Here is a 26,597-nt window from a genome sequence, read left to right as displayed (position 1 = left end):
CTGTGCTGCAATATTGTACATGCGAGGAATACAAACCATCTCATGAAGATGCCAAACAGAAGCAACAGCTGTCATCCCGATTTTCTATCCACAGAGGAGGGTAAAACAAGAGCGTTCAGGCAAAGGTATCATTGGTTCTGAACTGCCAAAAAACACCTTCCCTGAAAATTCATACTCAGTTGTCAATTTTTATTGAATTATTCAGATAGTTATCTGTATTTTTATTTCATGATCATACAAGGACAAAAAGGAATATTCCCAATCCCTGCTGGATGGTGAAGGGGGGAACTTTATTTTTTTTTTAAGTCAGTGTCTAATTTTTCCAATTGGCTAGGAATTTTGTATCAGGATGAGGCTTTTGATGTTGAGTATTAGCAACCTTCCTCAAACTGGCAGAAACAGTGTGGAGGGAACTGGCTCTCAGAAGGCTTTCACATGGAATAGGACTCCAGCTCTGGCTTGTGTTCTGACTATTTCCCAGGCTTCATTTTCCTCCACGGAGAGTCTTGTGGTTTCCTTTATGGTCACAAATGAGCTGCCACCAGCCCACAACTAGGACAATGTGTATTCTTAATCACTTCCAGTGGAAGAAAGTGAAAGTGGTTTCTCACTGTTCCCATTTAAGAACAAGGAAAATCTTTCTTAAACCCTCCCTCCTAATCCTATCCTCAAAGCTCATTGGCTAGAATATGTTCGCAGGACCTTTCTGGAAGTGGTCATTGACAAAGGGGTAGGTTTACCAAACCTGTCATAGACTAATCTGGACCCATCTCTGAAACTTGCATTGGGGTCAGGATCTCCTACACTACATGGAAAGTGTTGAAGAAAGATGGATATGTAATCAAATCCAAGGTGCAGTTAGTTAAGACAAATGGTGGAATGGATACTGGTCAGCAAACAACTCATGTGTTTACTCTGTATCTATGGAGCAATCCATTTGTCCATCCAGTAAATGTTTACTGAGCATCTACTCTCTCCTATCACTCTACTAAGCCAAGGGATACAAAGAGAAACAGTGAATGGGCTGATGTATGTGGATAAAAGGCCAGTGGGTTTGAGAAAGTCAAGAAATCATTAAGCTAGAGTACTGAGTAAAATGGCCACATGAATATTAAAGCACTAAAGTTAAAGACTAAAATGTAGGGAAAGAATTCTGTGACTGTGTTAAGAATAAAAGAAGAAGTTTTTGAAGTTCAAAATACTTTAAAGGAAGCCCTATAAAGCACAACCAAACAAAATAGGACTAATTCCCAAGCAAGATCAGTCTCAAGAGCCAGTCTCCATTAAATAATTGGACAAATAGCTTCAAACAATAAGACTTAAAAATTAATAGCTTATGAAATGATTCAACTTAACCTAATGACTATATCAAACCAGCATTGATCTTCATCTCTTTCTTATGACCCCCCTCAGCTAAAAAAAATACCCTCAAAAGTGCTGGTGTTCATATTATTATATTTCCCTTTAGTTATCTAAATCAATATTATGCTAGACAGCTTCCTATGCTCTTTCATATTTGCTAAACCAAAATATGTAAGTAGATATAATGTAATGTCAGCTTGTAAAAATAATCTTTACTATTTATAGACACATAAAATTTTGCTGGAAATAGACACATTTGCTGCAAAAAAATAAACAATCAAAACAAACACACACATACAAAGACAAAAACAAAACAAAACAAAAAACACCTTTCTTTGAAATGTCTCATCTTGTCCTCTTCTCACAGAATAAAATGTTAGATACACGGGAAGTGGAAATACATTACGTATAACCTAGTTTTTCTTCCTGATATCCCATAAATGCCACAATTCCCAGCTTCCCTTGTTTAGTTAGATTGAGGGCCATTTGCCTATATTTAAAGTCTATGGAATGTGAGAAGAGAGAGCCACTTCCATGTCCTAAAAATAACCCATGTCACTGCCTGATTTTCAAGGAATCTAACATTTGCCTGATCTAGGCCCAATCTGTCCTTATAGCTTCATGATCCATAATACTCCATTACATAGTCTTTCCATCAGAAAAGTGGAGGGCTCTCTTTTCTCTGAGCCTCCCAGGATCTGCCATTTCTGTGCCTATATCCTTAATGCTTCCTTTATTTAGAACATATAAGTTTCCTGGCTTGACCACCTTGTGAAAGCCACCCATCTTTTCACAGTATATATTGAACTTTTGTCTTCTTTTTAAACTAACTTTAGATTCCAAGCTTTGACTGATCTCCATGAATTTGAAAATCCAGGCAGCTGTTGAATTTGTTACAAGCAAAGCACACTTTATGATATCCAGGCTTTAAGGGGTAACTCTTGTTATTCCTCCACTAGAAATGGACCAAAAGAGATCCTCCACGCCCATTCAACTCCTACTCATCATCATGACCCAGATAAAAACCCCACTTTCTCCATAAGGCTGCTATTATGTCAAGCCCCCAAATGCCCACAAAACATGGAGCAGATGCATATGCAGCTTAGCTCAGTAAATCAACAGAATCACAAGAGAAAATCAAACGGTCATTGTTTTAAGCCACTAAGTTTTTAAGTGGCTTGTTACACACCGTGTACCAAAAACTGTATCTGTCCTGGGACACTCGGTTCAAGTCCTGTAACGTTATTCTGAGGGTCACATTGAGCTAATTGGTCACAGGCACCTCCCACTGATTCTAAGTCCCTGTAATCGCAGATACTAGAATTGGAACATCAACTTTTGTGTTGTATTTGAAAGGGAAATATTTTGCAAGTGCACTTTCACAAAATGAAATGGAAGTAATAAGGTATCAAACTTTCCTTTATGAGGAGAAAGTGGATTGCAAAAGGCTGTTACATCTGCAGCAGCAGAATAACCTGACTGTTCATTGATACAAAATGGTGTATAACACATAGAAGCCAACTCCTATTTTTCATAATCATAAGGATTATCTCTTGCCTTGTGATGCTTTGCTGAGAATGTTAGGGGATTGTACTTGACAAATTAACCTCAGAGAACAGCTCGTATCTTGCTCTCCTTCTCCTAACAAGCTTGCTTGAGGGTTGAATATTCTGCAGATTTCATAGAAAAGAGAAGATTTTTGGATTTTATTTTTTTTAGAGAAACCAGCTGAATCCACAGAATCAGAACATTTATTCTCACCGCTCCACTTCAGCGAGAGCGGCCATGCTATGTACGTGGTCATTATCTGGCAAACACTGCATAAACATCTCATTGAAACGGAGAGCCTGAAGCCTGCTTTCAGTACTTTCCAAACTTCCAGGAGTCACAAACTTCCTTGCAGCTTCTTATACCACATGGTCTGCCAGTAAATTATGCCAACTCTTTGTTGAGAGCACAACAAACTGAAGCATTATTGGATGAGCGTGCCAAGCTCACACCCTTTGATTACACTGATACGGAAGCTACCAAGAATCGTCAGAGACAGAGTGACAAGTGGTCCCTGCCTCGTCCCATTTGTTCTCCTCTGGTTGCTCAGAGAATAACATGTCTCCTTAGTAGGCATTTGAAATGAGCTTCAGCACCTGGCACAAGGAGATCTTTAATACATGATTGCTAAAGATGGCAGCCAAGTGCCAACGCCTTCTTGAACTCTCAGGTTTGGGGTTGATTTGTTTCCCTGTGGTCACTGCAGAAGTGCCTTCCCCAAGCTGTGCTACACGATTACTCTTCTTTAAGAGAGATTTTCCCCTAGAAAACCCACAACCGAGCAAGAAGCTGTCTTCACACTCCTGATGAGGACCCAACTCCTCGGCAGCTCACGTGACATTTCCTTCAGTGCCAGGCTCTGAGCCACATTCACCAAAGCAGGACTGCTTTCCTCATCACACTGCTCTTTCTTGGAATCCAGAAATACCCGCATCACAAGTACCAGCTCTCGCCTAAGCAACATGTACACAACAGAACAAGATTACAATAGCGAAAATCTGTCATTATGATAAGTAGCTTAAAATGGGTTGACAAAGTGCCAACTTAAAAAAATGACTCTGATAAACTATTTTGTGAGTCTATACATTGCCTTAGAGGAAAATGAAAATCTTAATAATAACAACAACAACAATCTGTGTCTAGGGAAGGTGCACTCCCACCCCCATCCACAATTTCACTTTTGAACATTTCAGTCCAAAAATAGTAAGTGAAGATTTCAGAAATAAACAATTCATAAGTTTAAAATCGCACACTCTTCTGAGGAGCGTGATGAAGTCTTGCACTGTCAGGGGTGGGCAAACTTTTTGACTCGAGGGCCACAGTGGGTTCTTAAACTGGACCGGAGGGCCGGAACAAAAGCATGGATGGAGTGTTTGTGTGAACTAATATAAATTCAAAGTAAACATCATTACATAAAAGGGTACGGTCTTTTTTTTTTTAGTTTTATTCATTTCAAATGGGCCAGATCCGGCCCGCGGGCCGTAGTTTGCCCACGGCTGGAGCTGCATCCCACCCACCGTGTGATCACCCCTTTGTCCAGCATCTCCACACTGTGGACACTCCCAACTGTCAGTCACTTAGCCGCATGGTGATCGACCTGTCTCGGTATGGCAGTGTTCTAGCAACTCTTTCTGACTTCATAATGGCCCCAAAGCACAAAAGTCCATGCTGCCAATTCGGGGGCTCAAGAGGGAAGCTGTAAATTGCTTCCTTTAAGTGAAAAGGTAAAAATTGGGTATTACCTGCAGTTTCAGGCATCAGTGGGGATGTTAAAACACATGCCCTACAGATAACAGGGACTAGTATCCTGTGCGTTTAGAGGCATTGTCGTAATTCCAACAACAATCTTATGAGAGAGAGAACCTAGTATTGTCTCATTGTACAGAGATGGTTAATTAACTACAGTAACGAGACACAACAGAAAACAGGGGCTCGATACTGAGTCTGTTTGACACCAAAGCTTTGTATCACTTAAAGATCATTGCCTAATCCATTTTCTACAAATATTCCTACTTAGATTCAGTTGAATAGCTCTATTTCTGACCCTTTCAGCAATAGAACCAGGATTAGTAGCTTTTATTTCTCCACTTAACATATATAACATTGACTATAACTATGGCAATCACAGACAATCGTTGATCCCGCAGCCGTTATAGCAGATTTTTTATATTACTCAGGGTGGGCTCAGGCCATCTCAGAAATGGGAAAATATTCAGTGTAGGAAACATTAAGGATGGAAGCTTTTCTGTTGTTTTTTATTAGTTTTTAAATATTAACTTTGGTATGTAATTTCATTTAACAACTCTTCCCTTTTTAAAAAGTTCCCAGGAAAAAATTCTATATAATAAAACCCTAATATGCAAATCTACTGGATGGCAGAACCACTGGTCGCTATGATGTGCACCAACCCAGGGCAGCTCCTGCATTGAGCATCTGCCCCCGAGAGGGAGGCAACTGGCAGCGGTGATCAGGGCTGGGGCCTGCCTGGTGAGCGCCCCACCAGTCGCCCCACTCGCTGGTCACCCAACAGATGGCCCTGATCGCTGGCCAGGCCTAGGGACCCTACCCTATATATTGGGAACAGTCTCTTAGATTTAAAAATTAAAATCTGGCAAGGCTACTCTAACAATGAAAAAACAGGATGATGCAGCAATGGCATGCATCGATTCTGGCTTCCACATTTTGTGGTCAGCCCTGATTCTGTGTGAGAAAGCCAATTACTTAACTTCTTTCTGCTTCAGTTTTTCCACCCATAAGATGGGGAAAATGGTACTACTGTCTCAGAAGGATCATGTTAGGTACTACTTTTTTATAATCAGGGCAAAAAAATGTAGCTCCCCATACAACAGCAAGATGCCTTTCACCTGTATGAAAAGTATGGTCACTGGTGATGCAGCATCTCAGATTGCAAGGGGACGCAGGCTGGGCTGAGGGACATCCCACCCCCATGCATGAATTTTGTGCACAGGGCCTCTAGTGTCTAATATAAAAAAAAATAAAACTCTGTTATTCATTCTCTGAAAAACAGTAGAGGCATGACTTCTGATTGTGTATTGTAGGCTTGTGAGAATGTTTTTCTGATTCTAGAACCAAAATTATAGTTATCTAAATATTTTCACTTCTCTTTCTTCTCTAACAAAAGTAAAATTACAAGCATAGCCTTTCTTGCTCTGCCCTAGTTCTGATTAAAATGTGTTACCATTTTGCTTATGTAGCACTTTCACATGCTAAAATAAAAGGCATAAATTAGAGTATTATTTCATCTCTTGGGTATTGAAAATAAAAGAAATTCTGTAAGTCATATGCTCATTTCCAACCCCCTTCAATGAAACCAAGAAAAGCCAGAGATCTGTCATCCTAACTCTCTGATTCCTGGGGTGGAATACTAGTGTCCAAAACTTATGAATTCCTCTACTGAAGGCAGGAAATCTAGGAGGTTTTTGTTTGACATTCAGTAGCATTTTTCTGGTTAATCATGTCAAAAACTCTAATCAAGGGGTCCAATGATGTAATAATCCGCTGTGGGCCCTTCTGTAGGTGTGTTTCCTCCTCACTGTTATCTCTGCGAATTCACTCACTTATCAGTACAACAGTCCTCCCTAGTCCACAGCCTCTTCCAAAATGAGCCACCACTGAAGAGCTTCGAGCAGAGGACATTCAGAACCAAAAACAAGAAAGAAAACTGCACTGATTCATGGCTATTTGAGGTTTGAAGAACCAGAAAATGATAGACCTGGGAGGAGCTTTGAAGGGTCATTTCATCTTTTCTGTTTATTGGGCTTTTCTGTCTCCCAATTTCTGCCACTGGAAAATAGAGAATAGCAGTGGGATTTTTGTGAAGGTTAAATAAGACCAGGGGTACAGAATGCACATGGAACCTCATAGACATTGAAGGTCCTTGTCAACAAATATTCACTGCATGACCTCTCAGAGTTCACCTTCTGTAGGCAAGTGTCCCCCATAATTGTGGGGTCAGGTTCTCTTCTCTCTCAGCAAACCTCATACCACCGCATTTTCCAAATTCAGTTTTCCATGATTGGCTGCTTGTCTCACTCCTCCTCTTGACTGTGAGTTCCTTAGTTTTATGTCAGTTTTAGTGTCCACTCCAACTGAAAGGCTCAGACGGAGTACAGAGATCCTCTGCAATGTGAGTCAGTTTGGACAAATCATCACTATCCTCTTGAGTAGAAATAGTAATATTTCAATTCCTTCAGTGTCGAACTTTTTTGTAAGGATTCAGGTGCATAATTATAAGGTTACTGCCTCACTGGCTGTTATATTTATGAAGGCATTTCTAAAATAGTAATAATCTTGTCTAATGTAAGAATGGTAGAGAAATGTAACATTTATCCTCAGAAGGCATCACATTGCATAATGGTGGGATCCATGATTACTTATATTTACCTAAAATACCTAGGATCCAGCATAATATATCCCCTATGATAAATTTGGATATTCATTAGAAGAGTAAAAATCAAATTGCCCTAGATACAGTACATTTCTCTATATCATAAGTAAAAGTAGCTGTCCTGAAGAAAATCATCCACAATGTACCCTAGATAGATTCAAAGAATATAAGAAACACAATTACTTTTCACCACTGACATCTAAGAGTTCTTCCATGTGAAGGTCAAGCATAGTGCTTCATGGGGCTCTTTTAGAACCTAATTGATTTAAAGGTTTTAGACAACTTGCCTTCTCAGGTCTTCTCAGTAAGTGATAGATTTAAAGGTTAAACCCAATTGCTAAGTCTTCTCTCTCAGTGGTGGCAAGATAATGATCATCCAGTTGTTTATTTAAATTGATTTTGTGACTAATGTACAATTTTGCAACTATTAGTCTTTAATGCTGTCAGTTCATTTCATCATATTTTTGTGTGTGTGTGTGTGAAAAGAATGCTATTTCTGTTTGAATTTTTATAGTCAATAATGGTTTTGAAAAACCATGAGAATCAGAATTTTAGTTTTCTGGCAACCACTCCTTTTTAAATAAAGTCTTTTTGGATAGAATTTTAATGGAAGTTCTACTGAATGGTTATAGAATTATTAGAACTATGCTCTGGATTATGTGTGTATGCGTTGTGATAGCTGGCTGGGAAGTATAGGCAGACTTGTCTCTCCCAGAAAATCCAGTTGTCAGACTTAATGCACACCCCCCATGTATTCAGGCAGGATGACTACTCATTGGCCATGATAGTCAAATCTTTTGAACAAATTAATTCTTTGACCCTCACGTTATTCATTTATTAACAGAGCTACTAAGAACTATCTCTAAGAGTTTATTCTGAGAATTAAATTTAACTGTGACAAGATCTGAAAAGAACTTTGTCAGAATGCCTAGCCAGAAAAGACATTCCAGAGAACATTAGCCCTGGTCTTGCTTTATCTCAGTCACCCATGTATGCACATATTGGGTAGAAAGTTCTTTTGTTGGCCTCACTTGCTTAATTATGCAGGATAATCAAATGATGTAGATGAACAGAAAGTAGAATAGTGGTTATCAGATCTGGAGGGGAGAAGGGAATGCGAGTTATTGTTTAATGGATATAGAGATTTTGTCTGGGATGATGAAAACTTTCAGGAGTGGTTATGATTATCCAATATATACATGTACTTAATGCCAATGAGTTGCACACGTAAAAATGGTTAAAATGATAAATTTTATATAATGTATGTTTTAGCACAATTTTTTAAAAGGCAAATAATTCTGAAAGAAGGAAGGAGGGTAAGTCCAGTTTTTGTTTATTTGTTTCTGTTCTATTAACTTATGTATGCTCTTATGGTATTGTATAGATACTTCCATACTGTTCTCATTAATCCTTTAAAAAAGAGAGAGTGGATGCTTGAAAGACATGAATCTATGGAAAGGAATGGAGACTTTTATTTCTACTAGAGGCCCGGTGCACGGATTCATGCACATTGAAAGGAAATTAATTAGAAGGTGGCCATTGGGTAGGACTGGGTGAGACAGGCTGGACACAGCCTGGAATCAACCTCCCATGGTCCCTGCCTGGCTGGCTACACCTGCGGCGATGTCAGGGCTCGAAGGGCATCTTCAGAGTGAGTGGGGTCCCTCTGGCAGGTGGGGTCTCTCAGCCTGGCCTTGAGGGGATCTGGCTGAAACTGGCAGTCTGACATTCCCCGAGGGATCCTGGAGTGTGAGAGGGCACTCTGCAAAGGTGCTGTCGCTCGGCAGCTCCTGTGTTGAGCGTATGCCCCCTGGTGGTCAGTGTGCATCATACCTACCAGCTTTAGCCTTTTATATATGTATATCAGTTCTTTCTCCTTGTAACTCTATTCAGACTAAAGAAAAATAATTCCAGGTACCACATGCCATTCTAAGAAGTTTATTTTCATTAAAATGAGACAGCAGACATGTTTTCATGGAAGTAATGGGAATTTGTGCCCACATCCAGCAGGGATAATGATTCTTTTAATGACAAGTTACTGGGCCAAATTAAAGGAGACGTGATCGGCAGGCATTAGGAAACTAAGTAATAAATACTAATTGCATTTCTTCCTTTGCATTTTAAAGGGAAAACACCTGAGAAATTCTATTTGATATTCCTTACACAATGTACCCTCTATGTCATGAAGTCACTTGAAATAATGTCATATGATGCAGTGCATCCCATAACTTTGAATAACTTCATTAACATTAAAATGAAAAGAATGGAAATAGGCTATCCAAAGGGCATCCTTCCTCATACTTATGAGGTTTGTCAAACAAAAATTATGTGACTCTCCCTTTGTTACACATATTTGTCTGGGATAAGTAATAAGATGAATATATTTATAAGGGAGAAAAGAGGACAAGAGGAGCAAACCTTATCATTATCAAAAGCTTCAGCTTTAAACCAATCAATATGAATCAAGTTATTATTTTTGAAGAGATTTAGGTACAAAAAAGCACTTAGCTCACTGAGAGTTTGTGAATGAACACCTGTGCTTTTTTTTTTCTGGTATAGAACAGAATACACCCTAGTTTAGGTGGAGAGCTGAAGTTGGATTTTCAGGTCTGTTACTAAATTGCTGAGGGATTTAGACATGTCTATATTTTACATGGTTTTTAAAATGAAGGGATGACTTTTGTCACTAAAGTTGTTCCAAGTATCTCGAGTCACTGTTTAAGAGAATGATGGTTATCTATAGGGTATACTTATGATTTGTGTAATACTTCTTTCTGACCAGGCTTTGTGCTTCTTTTGGAGCCACGAAGAAGAAACAGAACAAAAAAACTGGCAGGTCAATACATTTTAAGACTAGAAAGAAGAGGAAAATATTTACTTCATTTCTGTATCTAGCATTTGTGTTGACCTTTGAAACTATTCCACATACTAGTCATGAAGTTATAAGAACTGGAACAAAGATAATGTGGGAGAGTTTTAAGTAAAATCAGACACAGTTCAGTAGAAAAACCAGGAAGTCAAGCAGGAGCACAATTTTAATCAACTCCTTTTGTTGTGGCTTTGAATGACAATATTAATAACTATATTGACCCTGAAACTAGAGAAGATAAGATAGAATAGTAACCTATAGTAATTACCAAAATAAATCAGCTTCAGCTATTTTTTAAATATATAAAAAAACAATTTTTTTGATATAATTTTATTTTGGATGAAAAAGGGCTAGATCAGTGGAGTTCAATCTCTACATAATAATTGACCTTCTGAATATGGGCCACAGTGTGGATTTGGATGTAAAGCAGAATGCATGTCTGATTAATTTTGTGCATGACAGAGAAATACAGGGAAAGCCAAAGGAGTGTTAGATTAATAACTGACATAATGACTATATGGAAAGAACTGGAAAATTTCAACATGATGAAAGGATTAGTCACTCTTTAGGGTCCTTCAGATCTCTTCATTTCAACCATTATAGGATTTTTCTCTCATAATGCCCATTAATTAGTTTTACTATAGAAAAAGGTAAGGGAGTTCATAGGAGTGATAAGGGATAAATGAGAATAGTTTTAAAGTAAAACAAAACAAAATAAAAATAATCTGAGGGTACTGAATACAGTTAGTCACATGGTCATCCACACAGTCCTGTTTCAAGATAAGGTGAGATAAAGAGGGAAAATGATAAATGGGGAAATGATAAAAGGATCAAGCAGGAGTATTCATGAGGTTAGTCAGTTTATTGAGGGTGAAGACAGTAAAGATCTGAAGTGAGAGGGGAGCTTGGGATGGTTTTAGAGTCTGAGGTTTTGAATGAAAGATCCTTCAAGGGGTAGAAAACAGTTAAGGTCTGGTCTCAGTATGATGGATGAATTAGAGTGGAAGAGAAGATTGCTGGGCATGAAGAAACCAACTGAAGCTGGGTGATGCATCAAATAATTCAACCACAAAACTAGCATCTTACACACTACCTGACACATACAACCAATCTTTATTTACTGATGTTGGATAAGCGCATAAGGTTCAAGGAACCTTCAGAGGTTGTCATAATGGATTTAATCTGAGTCAAATTGTGATAAAGATAAAGAGGTCTTACTTGCATATGAATCATAAAAGGCTGGCATGAATAGAGTGAAAGACATGCAGTTTGTGGGCAACATTCAAGAAATACTCAAGGGTTTTAGTAGAGAACCAGCTCTATCAGTGAGTCCACAAGATAATGTCACCACTCTAATGACAGCATGAATGTGATTGGAGATTATATGAATGATACTGTCATATTTCAGATTAGAAAGGTATCCTATAGGGATGTTTAATAATCACAGGATAGCTATAAACTATGTATAGGAGGATGACATATCAAATCAGAAGCTGACAAGCAAATGAGAAACATTTGTAGAAACTCAGGATATTTAGCTTGGAGGAGAATCAATGGAGAAAAGGAGGCCTTGACAGACATCTTCAAATATTTAGAGTTGTGCCATAAAGAAAGTCACTAGACTCGAAAAATTTGTTCTTTAGAGTCTCAGTAGAAATAATTATGACAAATGAGTGGAAGTTATAGGGAGATAGAGCAATTCACTTTGAATTTGAATTGAGACCTACATATGACAAAAATGGCTGCTCAGAGAGAAAAAATAGGTTCCTGTCAGCAGAACAGTTCAGGCATGAACTAGAAGAAGGTGTTCTACAGGGAACTCATGTATATCAGATGGGTGATTGGAGAACCAGGCTTTTCAGGGCTCGTCAGCATTTATTTTTTAACTAGAGGCCCAGTGCACAAAAATTTGTGCACTCGGGGGGGACAGGGGGTCTCTCAGCCCGGCCTGTGCCCTCTCGCAGTCTGGGACCCCTCGGGAGATAACGACCTGCTGGCTTAGGCCCGCTCCCGGGTGGCAGAAGGCAGGCCCAATCCCTAGGTGCAGCCCCTGGTCGGGCTCAGAGCAGGGCCAATTGGGGAGTTGGGGCACCACCCCCTGTCATGCACAGAGTAGGGCAGATCCGGGGGTTGAGGAGCTCCCCCCTGTCACTCACAGAGCAGGGCTGATAGGGGAGTTGGGGCACCACATACTGTCACACACAGAGCAGGGCAGATCAGGGGGTTGGGGCGCCGCCACTGTCACACTCAGGGCATGGCCGATGTGGGGGGGGGGGGTTGGGGCGCCACACCCTGTCACACACAGAGCCACAGGGCGATCGGGGTTGGGGAGCTCCCTCCTGTCACACACAGAGCAGGGCCGATCAGGGAGTTGGGGAGCTTGCCCCTGTCATGCACAGAGCAGGGCTGATCAGGGGGTTGAGGAGCTCCCCCCTGTCACGAACAGAGCAGGGCAGATAGGGAGGTTGTGGCCCCGCCCCCTGTCACACACAGAGCCACAGGGCGATCAGGGGGTTTGGGCACTGCCCCCTGTCACGCTGATCCCGGTGCTGGGAGGCATATTACCCTTTTACTATATAGGATAGAAGCTTGGTGCACGGGTGGGGGCTGGCTGGTTTGCCCTGAAGGGTGTCCTGGATCAGGGTGGGGGTCCCGCTTGGGTGCCTGGCCAGCCTGGGTGAGGGGATGATGGCTGTTTGCATCTGGTCACACCCCCTTCAGGGTAGGGGTCCCACTTGGGTTCCTGGCCAGCCTGGGTGAGGGGCTGAGGGCCGTTTTCAGGCTGGCGGGTGACTGAAGCTCCCAACCTCTCCTTTTTTCCTTTTTTTTATTTCTGGGCCAGCTTTAGCTCTGAGGCTCGGCTCCAGTTATGAGACCTCCACTGCTGAAAGCAGGTTTCTGGCCTTTGTTTACCTTCTGTATTTGAAACAATGTTGCGGTCCTGCTGGCTGAAGCCCCGGGTTTTGTTTAGCTTCTATATTTGTTACAATGTTGCTTAGAGTGCAGCTGAGAGGCCGGCAACGCAGGCGGGGAAGTTTGGTTTCCTCCATCACTGAAGCAAGCAAGCCTCCCTGTTCAGGTCAGCTGCCTGGCTGCCAGCCGCCATCTTGGCTGTCAGTTAATTTGCATATCACCCCGATTAGCCAATGGGAAGGGTAGTGGTCGTACGCTAATTACCATGTTTCTCTTTTATTAGATAGGATTAACAGAATTAAAATTATAGGTGCGAGATAAACTCATAGTGATTCTGTTGTGTTTTTTGTTGTTGTTGTGTATGTACGATAAAGGAGACTATAGATTAGTGAAAATTGAATAAACAAAAATTGTTAATATTAAAAGGGCCACCTAACATCATGAGGATTAAACAGATTATTTTGTATAGCCCACACACATTTAAACTAATTAATCATAAGTTTTAATCTAATTAATACATCAGAGTTATTTGCTGGACTCTGAAAACTTTCCATCAAAAGTAAAATTCAGAATTGAAATAAGGCTCAAGCTGCTATTTGAAAACATGTTTCTTGGACAAGAGATCTACCAAATCAAAGTGTGTGATGGAGGGTAGGAGAAGGGATTCCGTATTTTAAAAGAGCACCTCACTTAAGGGATTTCCATGCTCCTTACAGCTTGAGAACTGCAGCTCTGACCTTTTACTCCCTAAAAATAACATTTAGGCCCACAAAAGCAGCAAAACAAGACAAGACAAGTGATGTCCTGTCTGTCTCAGAATCAGCTACATTATAATGACCCCCTGTCCTGGCACCGACCAATCAGGAAAAACCAAGAACCTGAAAGAGCTCACCCAGAATGCTGATGAATATTCTATTGAGACCCTCCCCTAAGATTTCCACCTGCAAGAAAGAGATAAATACGCTCAGGACAAAGGACCCAGTGTGCATGCTCTCTCCAAGGCAATTCCCCCCAATCTCTAAGGGGCTCCATGAGACCTGCAACCAAAGGAGCAATGGGCAGTGGCAGCTCATCCTGGGCCAACCCCCTGAACCTGTCTCCAAGGCCCCCTTTTCTCTGTGTAGCCCTTCCCTCTGGATGTCCCCGTCTCCCATCCCCTTTTCCTTAAATAAATTCAATTTTCTTTAATCACCATCTGAGATGGCTATTTACCCTGCCCTCCCACCACCGACTTGAACCTTTCAAGCCGGAGTGCTGACTCAGCCGCACTCAGCTTCTGTTCCAGGATAGTAGGACAATGAGCTGATCAGTCCCACCTGTAGCTGAGGTTCAGCTTCCTAGAGCTGGTGCCTCATCAACTCAGAACATTGTTGAGTGTATCAAGCAAGTATAATCCAATCATGTCCCAACCACCTATAAACCATAGGCAAGCTCCCTTTATCAAAGGTAGAAAGGTTAATTTCTTTCATAACAGTGGTTCTCAACCTGTGGGTCGTGACCCCTTTGGCAGTCAAACGACCATTTCACAGGGATCGCCTAAGACCATCCTGCATATCAGATATTTACATTATGATTCATAACAGTAGCAACATTACAGTTATGAAGTAGCAACAAAATGATTTTATGGTTGGGTCACAACATGAGGAACTGTATTTAAAGGGCCAGAAGGTTGAGAACCACTGTTTTATACGAACAGAAACTCTGTTCAATCTGAGGTGTTGTCATTTCTCAGAATTTCTCATTCACTGCTGTCACTCATGGATGGATGTGGGAAGGTTTCCTGACTGAGAAGCAACCCAGGAGGCTTCTCATTAAACAGGAGGAGCTGAAGTGTCTAGCTAGTGTCTGCCACAGGAATATACTCAACGAGTATGTATGGTTAAACAAACAAATGAATAAACTCATGAAAGAAGGAACCCAAGATTATGATGGAAATAATCTCTAAATTATTTATTGCCTTTTCTCAAATAAAACGTTCACATTAAGAGAGCATTTGGATATGTTTTTACAAATTGACCATGTTTCCTCTAAGAGCCATTATATTTGATTTCATCAAGAGAATTGTGTACATTCATATCTAAATAAAACACAAATATGTATTTTTCTTTCTTTGAAGTACAAAAGGAAAACTCAACTTGGAAATATTAAAATATAAACATCTCTGGAGAAATACATGCTGATATTACAGCCAGGGACATAGACATATATTCTTTGGGACATTTAGATTCATCTGTGCATAAAAGATACAAAGCTACAGTCAGCTTTAGACTTTAAAAAGATGAATTTTATTTAAAGTCGGTCTGAGGCATTTCTTCACATATAAATTCCTTTTGTGTGAGTCTATAACTTTATCCAGGTGAAACTAAAATAGACAACTACTTAAGAGTTACTGCCTCTCAGCTAACATACAACATGGTCTGTCCAGTAGATTTTTCTGAAAGATGAGAAATGTTTAGGTAGGAGGAACTTGAGTTACTACAAAGCAAACAAACAAACAGAAGCACAAAATTTCTTATTATTTGCCTTGAAACAAAATTATCTGTAGAAGATACAAGCTCTCCCAATTCCATTAAGATTAGATATGTAACATGACCTTAAGTCAATTTTCTGAAAATATTAAATTGTTCTTCAATACTTTTTAACCTACTATTACATGCTTTTTGATTTTATTTTCAAAATGTAGAGCACTTTTTACATTATGTTTCAGAAACATGAAGATGATACTCTTAGATTCTGTCAATTTCACATAGTTTTCCAGTGGACTAAGTGATGGATCAAACAGCTTTGGGAAAATAATTGGGGCTATCATTTTCTGTGTGGAAGAGCAACATATGAAATAAAACAAGAAGATTTTAATGTTGGTGTTATTGAGAGTATTCAGATTGCCTCATGTTAGTGGGCTTTTAATTAGATTAAACTAAAATGAATTCAGGGGAGATAAACTGTATTAGATTTAGTTTGGTTTCTAAAGCAGCTATATCTTAAAATAATACTCTCAGGCAGTTGCTCTATTATTATCTGGCAACACCTGCTCTATACTTCTTGTCTAATTCAAGTCCATTTAGTTTAGTTTTATTTATCATTTAAATTAAGCATGTTTTCTAATAAAATGTATGCCCAGTTTTCTCACTTGCCTTTTTTCTGAATCTAACCTACATTTCCTAATAGTTCCACACAACTGCTGAAACAATGAGAGATTTTATTTCATTGCCAACAAACCTTGAGGGCTGAGATAAAATGCTCTTCCCTGTGATCTCAATGCCCCCTCCCCATTCAAACATTTCCTAACAAATACATTTCAGAACTTGGAATTGAGGAAAAACCAGAATTCTATTTGGAAATGCCAGACTGTTGATTAATACAGCTTGTTGAGCTGTCAGCTTTTGCTCCCTTCACAAACTGTACCTCCTCTGATGTGCTGGTTAGGCTCTTGGGGAGAAATACATAGTTATGAGGGACAGAATCTCCCAAGTAGATTTACACCAAGAAAAACTGGAAAGTCAGGGAAATGTGTTTTTTTTAAATCTCCTTCTTAGCGCTCCTTTCTCAGGACTTACGCCCACGTCTCCCTGTTTTCCTCACACAGTTCTGACGTCCACTTGGTGAGTTAGTCCATCTCCTAGCTTCTGGTCTAGAACTTATTTCTGCCTGAAAAGTAATCCCATTGAGAGCGTAAACCACCTAAAGGCAAAGCTTATTCTGAATTCTTCTTCAAAAATGTTTTAAAATTGATTTTTTTTTAGAGAGAAGAGGAAGGGAAGAGAGAGAAATTGATCAGAGAGAAACATAGATCTGGGTGCTGAGCTGGCAACTGGGGCATGTGCCCTGACTAGGAAAAGAACCCTAGACCAGTATGTGCATGACACTCAGCCAACTGAGCTACACCGGCCAGGGCACATTCTTATTTGTGTCACTTCCCTCCTATGGCCCTAAACATAGGGAGCAATGTGGCCAAACGACCAACAGGCCAGGCTTGGGTTCCAACCTGCGGGTTCCACTTCCTCCCGGAGGCACTGGAGTACATCACCCAGACTCTCTAAGCCTGAGTGTTCTTTTGGGTAAAATGGAGGTCATTTATACAATCCGCTGACTGTATCCACCACCCAACCTCTGTCCTCCTTTTCTTCCTTAGACAGTTTAGGTTCCATGGGTCCTCTTTTCAGTTACTCCCTTGCAAAACCTCTTAACTCACTCCACCCTTTCGTCCGTGGCAAAGACCAAACAGAATAAAACTCAACTTTCTGCCTAACTTAGCCCAGCAACCAAGCAACCAAACACAGAGAGAAAAACACACACAATTATGGTGGCTAGTTTCACATTAACTTCATGACAACAAATCTCAAATGGTCGGACCACACTGCTTGGCAACCATGACTTCACATATATTGTGATCTCTTTTCTACAATCTGAAATAACGATTTCTCATCTTTTTCCCTGTCTAAAAATCCTCCAAGACTTTGCTCTCTGACAATGACCAATTTTTTGTTGTTAATACTTACCCGAGGGTATTTTTCCATTGGTTTTTAGCGAGAGTGCTAGGGAGGGGGAGAGAAACATTATATGTAAAAGGGACACATTGACTGCTTGCCTCCTGCATGCACCCTGATTGAGGCGGGGAATTGTGCCTGCAACCGAGGTACATGCCCTTGCCTGGAATTGAACCTGGGACCCTTCAGTTCAAGGGCTAACACTCTGTCTACTGAGCCAGACTTGCTAGGACTGATGACCATTTTTCATATTTTCCATCATCCCGGCTCCAAATTGCCTGACATAACTGCATCCGCACCCACTCTCTCTGCCTTTGCTCATCTTACCAAGGCTGACACATCCTTTCTTTCCAGTGAAGGCTGGACACCACATCTCTTGGTTTTTCCCACAATTCTTGCATCTCTTAAATGGGCAGTGTCTGAGATTCAGCCATTTCATTTCTAACTATATTCTCTGTCTGGGTGTCCCTGATCTGACAGTGAGTCCTAAATTTCCATCTCCCAGAATGGCCTGTGATCAGACCTCTAGTCTCACATACCAAGTTGTCTACATTGTTGGCATTCCTCATTGTATTTCTAGTCATTTTCTTAAGTTAAAAATACAAAAAAATAATGTATTTTTCCCATTAAACCATTCTTTTCTCCACTCATCCTCATCTCATTAAACTATCCTCAATCCAGTCAGCTATTTTTTTATAGCAAAAAAAATCTAATATGTATTGTTGATTCTTCTCCCTGCCCTTTATAACCAACCCTTTAGCCAATCTGATTGGCTCTACATCCAACACATACCATGCTTGTTTCCACCTTTTTATTCATCTGCTCTGACTCCTGGATCCAGCTAAAATGATCTTATACAGAAGACTCCATTGTCTCCTAATTGGTTCTCCCTGTTTGCCCTTTGTCCATTCCCAATAATTTCCCTCACAGCAACTTGATCTTTTAAAAAGGTGAGGGACCAATCCTTTTTAAAAAACCCTTTTCATCATCTGCCGAAACCGGTTGGGCTCAGTGGATAGAGCGTCGGCCTGCGGACTGAAAGGTCCCAGGTTCGATTCCGGTCAAGGGCATGTACCTGGGTTGCGGGCACATCCCTAGTAGGAGATGTGCCGGAGGCAACTGATCGATGTTTCTCTCTCATCGATGTTTCTAACTCTCTATCTCTCTCCCTTCCTCTCTGTAAAAAATCAATAAAATATATTAAAAAAAACCAAAAAACAAACAACCCTTTTCATCATCCACAGAATGAATCCCAATTTGTACCACGTTCCCTAAAGCCCCACATGATCTGATTCTGACCCAGCATTCGGTAACCCATTCACATTGCTCTTACTTCAGGTTCACAATCATGTACACAGTTTCCTTCTCCAGCCTTTTGCACTACTTGTTAGCGTTACTTGAAATGATTCCCCTGAGTGTGCCCAAGCCTGGCCCCTTTTCATATTTCTGTCTCAGCTCAAGTGTCCTCTCCTTAAAAGGCCTTTCCTTGACAATGTGATTTCAACTAGGTTCCTCTCTAGCGCTTGACTTAATCCTCTTCAGAGAATTTACCATTTTATTGTGTTAGTTGTTAATTTCTTTGTTTGCTTCTCAGTCTACTCTCTGTCCTTGACTGTAAGTAAGCTTCTGGAAAGAAGGACATTGGATCACCATCATGCAGCTTTCTCAGCAATAAGCACAGCTCAAGGTTGGTCTTCCAGCAATTAGTGTAATAAAGAATACTTATAAGGTTGTTATAAGCATTAAATGAAATACTGATTTAATTGCTTCTCACATTTGCTAGACACAAAATACCTAATGAAAAAGTTAGCTATTGCCATTATCATTATTATTATTATTATTATTAAGTGCTCCTTAAATATGTGTCAAGAATGTTAATTGAAATAACTCATGCTAATGTCTTAATCTTTCAGATGAAGAAGTATTTGTATTTTTAACAGTTGTTTTCAAATGTAAGCAACATTTTAAGCTACATTAGCGAATTGCATTTTCTGCTTTTAGGCAAATGTTTCCACGTCTTTGAAAACAAATCACATGGTTAGTAACTGCTTTCACTTATTGGCAGAGCTAAACCTATTCATGTCTTCTAACTAATAAAGCATCCCAACTATAAGGGAAACTCCCATGAACTAAATTAAAATCAGGGACATTATAACTAGACCTAAGTTCATTTAATTTAGGCCCATTATTCAACTTCCCACTTTTCAAAAATGTATGACTTGAGGGAAATCTCATTAAACTTCATGGAAAGGCTAAAGTGAGCTTTGCCTTCGGAACCAACCAGAAATGGAGCCATTGGAAATGTGTGTGATGAAGTACAAATTACAGGGTGGTATTTAAAATGGGTCTCAAACTCAAAAGAGAAGGTATTCTATGACATATTTCATTCTCTTCGTCAAAATTCTTTACACAGACATACTAATAGGCTGTGACTATAATAAATTTGCAAGGGCAAAATACAATAACCTCAAAACACAAAAGAACAAAAAATGAGGTATTTAAGTATTTGATATATGAAAATGAGAACAGTCCAGAAAGTGTTTCTCTAATCGTATTTTCATTAGGAAAAGTTCATATTGACATGGAGAATTATTCAGGCCTCTCATTTATGCAGGTGCTGTACTATATAGCACAGGTAACTCTCAGGTCCCTTGTCTACAGCTATGCACTTCAAAGACTATAACTATATTCACTTCTAGCTTTCCATTCATTTAATTTATTCTACCCTCTCGCTCTTTTTTAACTTAACTCTATTTGTATATCTGTTTTAAATTAATTCAGGTGAGAATATCCGATTTGGGGAGGGGAGCTTGCTCAATTTATGGACCACTTTGTTCTTGTTTGGAATATATATGATGGACTTAAGTAAGTTTGAAAAAAATATTAAAGATAGTATTTAGGGTAAAAGTCTTCTGTAGAAAGAAATAATGTGGGTATGGCATAATTAAGTCAAGTACTTCTCACAGACTTTGGTGTCTCTAATAGGGGACTTCATTGCTTGGGAAAGTACCATGAGACTTTAGGAAGAACCCCTCTAAGAATATGCATGATAGTGTGACACAAATATTTTGAATTTCCAGAGTACTCCCTTATTCAACTTATTTATGGAATGTATTTGGTATGATGCATTAATATTATTTAAAAATTTATTATCCAACTTTTTCTTGCTATCCTAAGATCCTTCCCATTCATAGTTTATCCTTATCCATTTATTGTGTTTTCACTGGGGAAAAAAAAAGTTGGGAACTGTTGACTTATTGTGACTTTCAAAAACAAAATCAAAAGATCACTTTAGGTGAGGAGCTTAGTCTAAATTGTGATGGGATCTGAAACTGAGGCTAATCACCCAGATCATATTTTCAGAGTTACTCGGGGACAAGCCCATGCATGCAGTTCTGGTTGCTTGTTAGTAACTATGACAATTGGCTTTGGTAGATTTTAAAAAAATCTAAATGGGAGATGTTGGAACAAAAGTATTCTGAAAGCACTATCACTAATGGGAAGTGAGGTGTTTCTTCCTAGCCAATTAGAGCATCTGCCTATGTTTTGACCACTGTGATTCATTGCATCCTTCATTTCCCTGTGCGAGTGAAGATCTAAAATGTTAAAAGTGTTTAATTTCTCTAGTAAGATCAAATGAACAGGCATTAAAATTTTTCCCCATGAGTCTGTTTCCTCGCTCTTTTATAAAGTCAGTCAGAATGCAGAAAGAATGGTGTGGCTGCCAGGACCAGGAGAACGGGAGGGGATGGGCTCAACAGTGAAGGACAGGAAATTTTAGTTTGAGAAGATACAAAGTTCTGGAGATGGGTAGTGGTGATTGCCACAAAACAATGTGAATATACTCATGTCACTGGACTGTACATTTAAAAATGGTCAAAATGGTAACTTTTACATACATGTTATCTTATTTTACCACAATAAAATAGTTATCAATTTTTATAAATGTAAGTAGAAAGGCATATATATTAAGATGGCTCTATCCTAATTACAGACTAAATACAGTTTTATTTTTGAGGGAGTCTCATGAATTATTACATGCAGTCTGGATTTTAATATAATATAAAAATGTATATTCAGTTTATCCTAGAATTCTAGACAAAACCAGAAGACTCCACTGTAAGAACCATCAGAAAACATTGCCTTCCTTATAATTATGTTCCTATTTTTGCACCCTCCCAAAAACTGTTTCAGTCATAATTTCCTGGATATTAGCTATGCTCAAGGAACAGTCACATAATGGATCAATGAAGGGATCAATAAAATAAACATCAGAGATCTACATCTCCTTGAACTGAATTGATGGATAACTGCTCCAGACACCGTGTTCAAACAGAAATCTCTGTGTATTTTGATTGAGGACAAATACCAGTGTTTGTGAGCATAAACATTATCGTATTTAAATTGTCCATCAGTAAGCAAATGCCAGTTTCTAAGTTATTGTTAAATGGAACCAATCATCTCAGGTCTCCCAGGTGTCTTCTTTATCTGCACTAAATCCATTTCAGAAACTCACTATATTTGTGACGGGAGGACTCTGAGCTCTGGTTCCAAAAACCTCAGTCCCAAAGTGTGTTTTATAAAGGATTTAGGATGATTCAGAAAGAAATCAAATTATGGTTTTTCCCCCAGAGCTATCTGAGGCCCATGCCTCTGAATAAGATAAAACAGGAAGATGGTCATTTACAGGAAGGTTCCAGAACACCTGTGTGCAGAAATGTTTTCAGGGGGGTTATATGCAGCAGGGAGCAATGTGAATTCTGTGCCCTCTGCACAGCCAAGAGAAGACAACCCCAATTTCAGACAGGAAACCACAGAGGGCCTGCAAATTAACATCTTAACTCACATCGCCTCCTTGTTTACCCTTCCTCCCTTTTCTCCTTCTCTTCATTTTCACACTTTTGCTCTCAGTACCTAACAAGTGGTATCCCAGATGGAGTCAAATGCAAATGACCCACTCAGCTGTTCACCTGGCTATCACTTCTGTTAAGGGGAAGTATCACTCACCCAAGGACAGGAGAGAGAGGCCTCAGCACTAAATCCACCCTGTCACACCCCATCTTCAGAAGCATGCCCTCCGAGGTTAGTTACCCCTGGATACAACATTTAGATTCCCTCTGAAATGTTAAAAATGTATATAATAGTATATGCTAAAACATCTGGGGCCAAGATGACCAGTTTGGTGTCTGGAGTTGGAATATCTGTTTTAGTTCTCCCTTTGGGTAGTGCCTGGGTAAAGGGAATTGTATGGTCACTAAACTAATTTTCAAGTTATTTAAGCATGCCAAGTCCTGCTGACACACAGGGGAGTGAGATGCGTTGAGACGCAGGAAGAAACCAGCCACAAAATCTACTGCTGCAAGGAAGGAGGCACACACTCCATCTAATTGTCGTAAAAGAGCTTCCAGAAATGCAACATGATGACTTCCATACAGATGCTTCTGATTCTCAAGGATAAGGGTTTCAACACTAGAGAGGTGTGTGTGACATAAGGAGAGGAATCCAGTATTCTGCACTTAAAAAATCTACACCTGTGTGATAATCCATGCCCAGCGGTGTGTGTGTGTTCTTGTTGTTGTTTAAATTTGGGTTTAATATTTTCATTCCTTACAATCACCCTATAGTGTTCAGTTGATAAATATCTGAGCGTGTCAGTGAAGATTGGTATATTTTAGCTAATATGCTTGTTCCATTTTCTCCAATTCTGTAAAGATAAAATGATTGAGAAGCTAGAAGGTGGAAATACAGCTACTGGTGTTTGGAGCCAAGAGAGATTTCAGAGGTGACCTCTTCAACTCTCTCATTTTATCAATGAGGATATAATGTCAACTTTGAAGGGTTGGAATAGGTTAAGTATGAATAGATAAAACATAAATTTTCTCACATGTTTTCCTACTAAACTGTGAGCTCCATAGAGGCAAAGCCTATTCATGGCTTTAGCATTAGACATATGCAGATACAGACATAGATAGATATAGTGTATATGATATATATTACCTACCATTATATATAACAGTGTGAGAGAGAATCATTGATAGGCTGCTTCCTGCATGTCCCACACTGGGGATCGAGCCCACAACCTGGGCATATGACCTGACAGGGATTCGAACTGTGACCTCCTAGTTCATAGGCTGACATTCAACCACTGAGCTATGCCAGCCGGGCCATAAAAATTTTTCTTAATAAAACAATCACATTTTAAAGTCTATACTGTAAAACATTATTTTTTTTCTTATAAAAATATTTGTTGTTGTAAGCAGAATTTTAGTGCAAAAAATAACCATCTTATATTATCTAAACTAGTATCTATAGTTCAAGTCCTTCCTTCAAAACCAAGTTTGTGTTCACATTTACCCTGCAGAAAGGGATCTAGTTTTACCTGTGGTTACAGCTTTATAAGGTACCCACTACACTCCCTTTTCAAGAACAAGAGCACCAAAATTTCCTTTGGTTCTTTTTCCTAAATGCATAAGATACTCTCTGTTCACATACCCTGGATCATAATTTCTTGGTTCAACTGGCTTATAGGTGGCCATAACAGTAGCAAGTAACTATAAATGTGACTTTTCTTTTCTTTTTTTTTTATTGCTTAAAGTATTACAAAGGGTATTACATATGTGTTCTTCCCCCACCTCCTGCTATAAATGTGACTTTTCAGTTCTAGCTATCTGTGTGCAAAAATATTAGCACCACCAAATTTCCTCATTGCTTATCTATAAAATGGTCAATTATGTTTTATAACTGCAATTTTTAAAAGTATACTTTTATTGATTTTAGAGAGGAAGAGAGAGGGAGAGAGAGATAGAAACATCAATGATGAGAGAGAATCATTGATTGGCTGCCTCCTGCATGTCCCCTACTGGGGATTGAGTTCGCAACCTGGGCATGTGTCCTTGATTGGAATCAAACCTGGGACCCTTCAGTCCACAGGATCATGCTCTATACCAGCGGTTCTCAACCTGTGGGTCCCAACCCCTTTGGCGGTTGAATGAACCTTTCACAGGGGTTGCCTAAGACCATCCTGCATATCAGATATTTACATTACGATTCATAACAGTAGCAACATTACAGTTATGAAGTAGCAACGAAAATAATTTTATGGTTGGGGGGTCACCACAACATGAGGAACTGTATTTAAAGGGCCAGAAGGTTGAAAACCACTGCTCTATACACTGAGCCAAACTGGCTAGGGCATATAACTGCAAATTTGATATAGATTTACCATATAAATATAACCGCAGATTTTAAAATCGGTCTGTTCCTTTTATATAACATAAAAATCCTAAGTGAAAAGAATAACCTAAAAGTCATAATTCTATTAGTCTAAAAGAATACAATACTCATTCAACAATGTTTCTTTTTAAATAAATCATGTTCCTTGAAATGGTCAAGAGTATATATTAGTACATTTGAGAACTGTTGTTTCAAACAAAAGATGACTATCAAAATAGAATGTTGTTTTTATCTTTCTCTGCATCAAGATATTGGGAATGATAAAAGAGAGTTTAGATCATCCAGTTTCTTTTCTCTAGGCAACAATCCAAGAAAATAATTTATAATTCCTCAAAAGCTCGGAAATAAGATCACAGAAGGCGCGAGAGGAAAGGAAGAGGCATTCCAGCATCTGGCCAACTGTATTCTCTCTGCAAAGCTCCAAGCAAGTTACATTTCCTAGCAGTGCAATGTTCCCAGGTAATTACAAGAGGATGGAAGCAGGAGTGTTTCCATCACATATTATAGAAGAGTATGGGCTGTGACATTTGTGTGTGTGTGTGTGTGTGTGTGTGTAGGTAGGTAGGTAGGTAGGTAGTTAGGTAGATAGATGATAGATAGGAAAAAATCAGTTTTACAATCTAGGAATTCCCTGTTCAGGAAAGTAATAAATCCATATTCAAATACAGTCATCATCCAGGGTCACTCAATAATGCCTCATTCACATTTCATAACAAGATATTCACCCATAGTTGAATAGACTTTTAAGGGATACAAGCGCACATATGAAATAGCTTTATATCAATTTCTATGTTGTGCCCTGGAAGAAAGATATGAGGTGGATTAAAATGCTAATAAAAATGAGTCATTCAAAAAAGAGGAATTACAATATGCTTTCCAAATTTCATTCAATAACAACCTATAATAATTGTAGAAATCTTTTTGACTTTACTTTGGCAATCTCTTAATCCTAGTGGTGCATCTGTAAAACATTTATTGTTGCTGCAAACAATGTCTTTGTTAGGGTGATGTTTTTTCCTGGTTATTTTCCTTTAGCTTATTTTCTCTCCCTAAATTCATTTATTTTCATCCCTTCTAATTTTAAATTTATCTCACTACTTCTTATCCAATACGCTACCTAAAAATATAAGAGGCTAACAATTTTAGAGACATTTCATGAGCTCCAAAAATTAAATTCATACGAGAGAGGAAAATCTGGCCAAAGTCACCAAAATATGGCTGCATCAGCGATTTTTGCAAAATATGGCAAAGATTTGTACAATGATTGAAGTAGTCGCTATTGACATTAAGTTGGCCTATTGTATATGTTATGCTACTATTTCCTCATGATAAACCAACAAGGAAGGCATTGCTACCCATACTACATGAATAGAGAAACTGACATTTGATGAGTTTGGAAAGTTTTCTAAGATCTCATACAGATACTACAAGGGAAAGCCAGGATTAAACATGCGAGTATGAGTGTCTCAAAGACCCACAGAATTCCCCTGCTGTGTCCAGAGCTCAGAGACCAGTGAGGTCAATCCCGCTCTAAGGCCAGGGGCAGTGAACACAACCAGAGCGCACGCAGCAGGTCACCACAGGGTCAAGCCTGACCGATCCTTGTTTGCTTCTCCCTTCTATAGGGTTCGGACTGATTTCCAACCCTGAGACACACCTGAAATAAGATGTTTCTAGAAAACTAAAGTTTGGCAATAGGTTCTTTTTTCAGCTATAACTAGCCTAACTTAAATCCTTTCGAAATTTATATCCACTTCCCAGGTCAGGAAACATTGGC

General features: G+C 39.3%; 1 protein-coding gene across 1 annotated transcript in view; it reads right to left on the bottom strand.

Moving 5' to 3' along the window:
* The window catches only part of DCC (DCC netrin 1 receptor), a gene marked incomplete at both ends in the record, with an annotated part of 936,944 nt that overhangs the window by 192,646 nt on the left and 717,701 nt on the right, over nt 1-26,597 (bottom strand). The gene's annotated exons all lie outside the window — the stretch shown is intronic.

This window comes from Myotis nattereri (assembly GCF_964212035.1).
Source record: "Myotis nattereri genome assembly, chromosome: 8".
NCBI lineage: Eukaryota > Metazoa > Chordata > Mammalia > Chiroptera > Vespertilionidae > Myotis > Myotis nattereri.
This window is presented reverse-complemented; position numbering and strand designations above follow the sequence as displayed.